The sequence below is a fragment of the Pelodiscus sinensis genome, chromosome 4 (genome assembly GCF_052426305.1).
Source record: "Pelodiscus sinensis isolate ZL-2025 chromosome 4, ASM5242630v1, whole genome shotgun sequence".
Taxonomy (NCBI): domain Eukaryota; kingdom Metazoa; phylum Chordata; order Testudines; family Trionychidae; genus Pelodiscus; species Pelodiscus sinensis.
In genome coordinates this window covers 101418452-101424395 of record NC_143055.1, presented here as the reverse complement: position 1 = coordinate 101424395, position 5944 = coordinate 101418452, and the positions used below count along the sequence as shown (strand labels likewise).

At 51.3% G+C, this 5944-nt stretch overlaps 1 long non-coding RNA gene and 1 other non-coding gene across 2 annotated transcripts; both read left to right on the top strand.

The window, feature by feature from the left end:
- The first annotated feature begins 2423 nt into the window (after nt 1-2423).
- LOC142829569 (uncharacterized) lies at nt 2424-4134 on the top strand. Its single transcript, XR_012904090.2, has 2 exons — nt 2424-3264; nt 3643-4134. It is a non-coding gene; the product is annotated as an uncharacterized LOC142829569 (long non-coding RNA).
- LOC142829734 (small nucleolar RNA SNORA24) lies at nt 3427-3558 on the top strand. Its single transcript, XR_012904478.2, has one exon. It is a non-coding gene; the product is annotated as a small nucleolar RNA SNORA24 (small nucleolar RNA).
- Nucleotides 4135-5944: the final 1810 nt, after the last annotated feature.

Sequence of the window (5944 nt, the reverse complement as noted above, 5' to 3'; positions counted from 1 at the left end):
ATGAGACAAATTGGAATTGCAAATGAAGCGGGGATTTAAATATCCCCCGCTTCATTTCTATAAACATGGCTGCCGCTTTTTTCCGCCTCAGGGCTTTGCTGGAGAAAAGCGCCAGTCTAGACGGGATCTTTCGGAAAATAAAGCCTTTTCCGAAAGGTCCCTTATTCCTGATTTTAATTGGACTAAGGGATCTTTCGGAAAAGGCTTTATTTTCTGAAAGATCCCGTCTAGACTGGCGCTTTTCTCCGGCAAAGCCCCGAGCTGGAAAAAAGCGGCAGCCATATTTATGCAAATGAAGCGGGGGATATTTAAATCCCCCGCTTCATTTGCAATTCTGACTTGTCTCATCTGCATCCCTTTTCTGGAAAAGGGGTGCAGTGTAGACACAGCCATAGAGTGTGTCTAGACTGCAGAGATTTTATTGGAAAAACTGCAGTTTTTCTGAAAAAACTTCATTTACGTGCACACTGCTATTGCGTTCTTTCGAAAGAATGCAGGGGGTTTTCTGACATTGGTAAACCTCATTCTATGAGGAAGACCGTCTTTTCCGAAAGAGCTCTTTTGGAAAAAGGTGTATGTGGACGCAGAAGAGGGAGTTCTTTCAGAAGAAGAGGAAAAAGCACAGGTGCCCTAGTGGCCACTCCGTCCACAGCAATCACAGCTTAAATGTGAGATAGCATCCATTCAGTGCGGATGCTATCTTTCGACAAAGCAGATCGCTTTTTCGATGCACTGTGGCAGTGTGGCTCTCTTTCAGAACAAGTTTTTTTGGAAGATCTCTTCTGGAAAAGCTTCTTCCAAAAGAAGCCTGCAGTCTAGACATATCCATAGAGCCCTTTGTTACAAGGTTTTACCTTTACCTTCTGCCCTGTTTCTTGCAGACAGAAAACAGAAGACCAGAAGTATGAAGTGCAAGCAATGTGATGTTTATTGGGGTATGGTTCCAAGCAAGCATATTCCAAAGCCCTTCACACCATCTTTAGACACCAATTATCTATTATCTCTGTATGCCAATAGGTTTCCTCTTCCCCTCCCCAACTAAAGATCTATTCACCAGTAGAACCTCTTCTTCTAACCCCTAGCTCTGCATGCCAATAAAGCTTTTTTCCGTTCTTTTCCAGCTCTGATGCTGCCGAGCTTTTTCCCTATGTCCCTCTTCCCAGCTCTGAGTGTGATACCAGAGCCTTGCCTCTGTCCTTATGTTCCCTGCCCCACTTCTCCATTCCCCTTTCTACTCTCCCCTCCTTCTTAGTAGGCCTATGCACACATGTAGTCCCACCCCCTTACAATTTATGGTCACGTTCCATTTGAAGGACTGTGAGTCGGGTCATTATTCCACCCTTTTCATAATCCATAGAAGGGGTAAGCTGTGCTCTGGCCAAGGCCAAGTTTTATTTGGTTTCTTATGCCCTCCCCTCATTCCTTTTATTTGCCCGTCCTAATTGGTTGCTTGACCTTGGTTTTAGAAGAGAAGCCAGGCAGCTTGAATATTACCCTCCCACCATAAGCTGTAACACTTCAGTTCCAATTTTAACTGTGCCCATTATATTAATAAACCCATGTGGCCAGGCAAAAGCAGCCTAGTGTCCTTGTTCCCTGCCTACATATCAGCAAGGGACAATCTCGGGCCAATAAGCAGGCTTATAGATCAGCGGTCCCCAATGTTTTGGGACTGCTGGGGGCATGGAGGCAGGGCCGCTCACGCGCCACGCATACGGGGGCGAGGCCACTCACGGACCACGGACCACGGGCCTGGGGGCGGGGCCGAGCATGCGCCACACACCCGGGGCCGGCACCGGCATGTGCTGTGACAGCAGGCAGGGGCCGCCCAGGTGCCGCGCGCCAGGAGCCAGCACCGGCATGTGCCGTGACCCCGGGCAGGGGCTGCCCAGGCGCTGTGCGCCCTGGGGCCGGCTCCGCCATGTGCTGCTCACCCAGAGCCAGGGCCGGCACCGGCATGTGCTGCGACCCTGGACAGGGGTAGCCCAGGCACCACATGCACGGGGCCGACACTGGCATGCGCCGCGACCCCGGTGCTGGGGCCGCCCATGCGCCCGGGGCTGGCACCTGCCGCACGCCCGGGGGTGGGACCAGCCCAGATTGCTCCGCGGGCGCACATAAATGGCCCAACGGCACCATGGCGCCCGCGGGCACCGCATTGGGGACCACTGCTATAGACGAACATATTTGGAGAGAACAGAGGACCAGCACACTGCAGTAATAGGTGGCACAAGGAATTCCTTGCCATGGGCAAGCGGGGGACCCTGATGAGAGGGGAACACAGAGGCATGGGGGAGAATGGAGAATGTGCACAGGTATGAGGAAATGGGGGACTTCTGGGGCAATCAGAACCACTGGCAAATGGGGACCATGCTATGCAGGGAAAGCAGGGCATGAAGAAGTGAGGGTCAATGGGGGACACAGCGCCCAGGGCATGACAGAAGGGGCCCACAGGGGATGGGAGGCTGGCAGTTACACAGGGAGCATCGGAAGGGAGGAATGCAAGGAGCTGGGCCCCCAGGCCTGTGCCCCACACAAGCCTCTGGGAGCAATGTCAGCGCCCTACGATCCACACGCATAAGAGCAATGCTGGGGCTGCTGCAGCCTGCAGCCGGCGGTGGCGCGTGAGGAACCACAGGGCAGCCCAGGGACGTTCAGGAGCAGAGCCGAGCTGTCACCACGTAGCGCGGGGACACGGGGCAACGCGCACGCGCTGCAATTCGGGTGCAGCAGGCTGTCTAACCATCAAGCTCCTCCCCTCCTATCGTCGCTCGCGGCTACCTCGCGCCACTCAGGCAGGGCAGGAGAGGCCGCACCTGCGCAGTCGCGGCCGGAGCGGTTAGGGCGGCAGCTCCTGCTCCAGTGGGAGGGCCGCATGCGTCACGCACGCCGGAAGTACCGCCTTCCCGGAAAGGGCGGGGAGATGGTCTTGCGGGGAGCCGCGTGGCGGCCGTTGGGCTTGTTCCGAGCTGCGGCTGTTGGTGTTTGGCGCGGAAGAGGGTCTCCCGGCTGCGACCCTGCGTTCGCTCGGCGCGCGCGCTGCCCTTCCCCCTGTCTGCCGGGCCGGGGCCTGTCTTTCCGGCCGGCGCGCGGCTGTTGCCCTCCGCGCGGCCCCAGGAAGAACATGGCGGGCGGGGAGAGGAGGTGGCGGGCGCTGAGGGGGCCGCCGCCTCTCTGGTAACGTGGCTCATTGTGTCCTTGCAGGTGCGTGGGGGCCGGAGCCCAGGGAGCCGCCGCCGCCGCCAGTGGGGGCCGATGCAGCAGGTAGGAGCCGTGGCGCGGGAGGAGGGCGGTGCGGCGCTTTGGGGCCTGCGCCATCCACTCCTCTTCCCCGAGAGGTCGGGAGCGGGTCGGGCCCCGCGGCCCGCGCGCCGCTAGCGGCAGGCGCCTAACGCAGGCCCTTGGCCTGGGGCTGTCTCGGTGTCGCTCCATGCATCCGTGGGACCTGCCTGCTGTGGCAGCCTCCCTTCCTAGACATGGAAGAGCAGCGTCTTGCTTTTTGGCATAGCTTTCACCATCTCATTGGGATCAGTTAGTTGACTGGAGCAAGCAACACGTGGCTGGCCTGCCCCGCCGGCAGTAACGCGCCTGGTCCACAGAACCCAGCGATCCTCACGCGCTTCTTTCTCTGCCCTCTTCCAGGCACCCGAGAGGCCCGAGACTCAGAGCCACCATCCGTTCCCAAGTAAGTGTCGTTTTAAATCCGGGCCTGGGGGTAATTATTTTTTAAAACGAACTACTTGTTCTGCCGTAAAGACTGAAAGTGGTTCGTTCTGTGTTGTGGTTGGTATTAACAAAACATCTAAGTTAGAATTAACTTTCCTACCCTGGGATGTTTTGGAAGACCAGTTCAAGTATAGTCTGCAACAAAAATCCAGATTAGGATAAAATAAATAATTTGGGGCATAAGTCGATAAAAACTGGGGAAACTAAAAGCTATATAGGAATTGATAAAAGCAATTAATGTTAGTTCCTTACTAAAATAAATAATCCTGTTCATATTTTAGTAATTTCTTATCATTTCAGTGGGGGCCTAATAGAACCTACATATGCTGCTTTTTTGGTATGTGTGTTACAACTTGTTGGATGTTTTCTGTGTGTTACAAATAAACATTTATTTGATTTAAAAACCTATTGCTTTGTTTCAGACTGGTTAATATGGGTAACTTCAAACTTGGGACACTTTTTAGAATATGTACCCACATTTTTGTTGCTTCACAACTACTTTTAGTACTTGAAAGTAGTTGACATCACAAAATGCCCAACTAAATCCAGTAGTGCAAAAACTACATACAGTTACAAAAGTTGTATGGTGAACAAACTTTCTAGTCTCACCAGCAAGGTAATTATATTTATCTGATCTGATTTTAAGCTTTGAAACTGCCACAGGATGTAATGCTTCTTACTCTTGTTTTAATATTTGTTGTTGAAATTGTGTGCACTCTGTTACTACAAACTCTATTCTTTTCATGACAAACATTCCTAAGTTGTATTGACTTTGAAGAAGGCAGAGCAAACACCGCAGCCAGACTTCTAGAAACTTGAAATAAAATAGATAGTTGCTAGATTAGTCATGCCAGTTGTTTCTATGCAGCCGTGTGGCTGACAAAGGCAGCGTGTACCGCAGCTTCTAAGAGGGTGAGCACAGAACAATGAAAATACATTCTTAAAGCTATTTCATAGTCTTCATGAACCAGATGGCATCTCGAGGTTTTTTTTTTTTTTTTTAAGTGCCCATCCAAATTTTCTCTACTCACATTCAATCCAGATTTTAGTATTGGACAGGCTTTTTAACACTTGCTCATGATGCCGGCTGGTGGTAGCTTTTCTTGGGTTATGATGTTGCACCGCTTTCCAAAGCAAGTACTACAGATTTTCACTACTGCCTCTTTCCAACCATCCATTAAAACAAAAAGCCATTAAAAACCCTTTTAGCGTCCAAAATTACTAGCACAAAAGCAATGTTGTTTCTAATAGCACCTGCTTCTGCTGCTATCCTTTTCCTTGTTTTACTTCCTCCTGTTTCAATACGTGTATTCAGAACATGAAATTAACCGTTTCCGTGGTTTTTTCACTTACAAAAAATTGTATTTCTAAAAAGTATGATTTACACAACATTCAAATTCTTGTTGCAATGATTCCTCTGACTTTTAATCCAAATATTAAACAGATAACTTGAGTTCTTGTGCTATACTTACATTAATGTGGAAAAACTAGAAATGAAACTGCCATTCTTCAGAACAGCCACAATTCTTACCTCAGAAATGAATGGTCCTTGCTAACTCGAGAGGGAGAACTGCAGCTATTTAAAATACTACATTCACAAAAATACTAGACTGTTTGAATAAAATACACTTATTACACAACTTTTTGGACATTCTTATTGTAAGCATCATACTTCACTTTTTAGAGCTACTTCCACTAAGATCATGTCTGTGGAAGTTGTCAGCCGACGGTCGTGTGTGTGAGAGAGAGATATACAGCCAACTCTGATGGGTGCCCCAAGGGTGTGCAGGGTCAGCTTATTTCATCAGTGTCTCTAGCTGCTAGGACCGGGGTCCCTTCGCAGAGGGCAGCCTGCTGAACCTATAAGAGGCAGCAAAGAGAGAGGGGGAGCCAGAGCATGTCAGAAGCTAGCGTAAAAACCGGCTCCCCACGAGTACCATGTCCACCTGAGCAGCTCCCACTCCCGTGCTGCTGTATCTGAGAGAGCAGTGGTGGGCAAAAGCATCTCAGCGGGCTGGATCTGGCCTGTGAGGCAAGTCCTGCCCCTGCCCCCTAACTGGCATGTGCCCTGAGGGGGAAGAGCTCAGCCCCGTCCCCCCTCCTCTCAGCCTCTGGACAGGAGGCAGCGCTGGAGCTGAGGCTCCTCATCAGGGCCAGCCCCGGAGGTGCTGCTACTGTGGCCAGTCGGCTAGGGCCAGCCCAGGAGGCTGAAAGCACT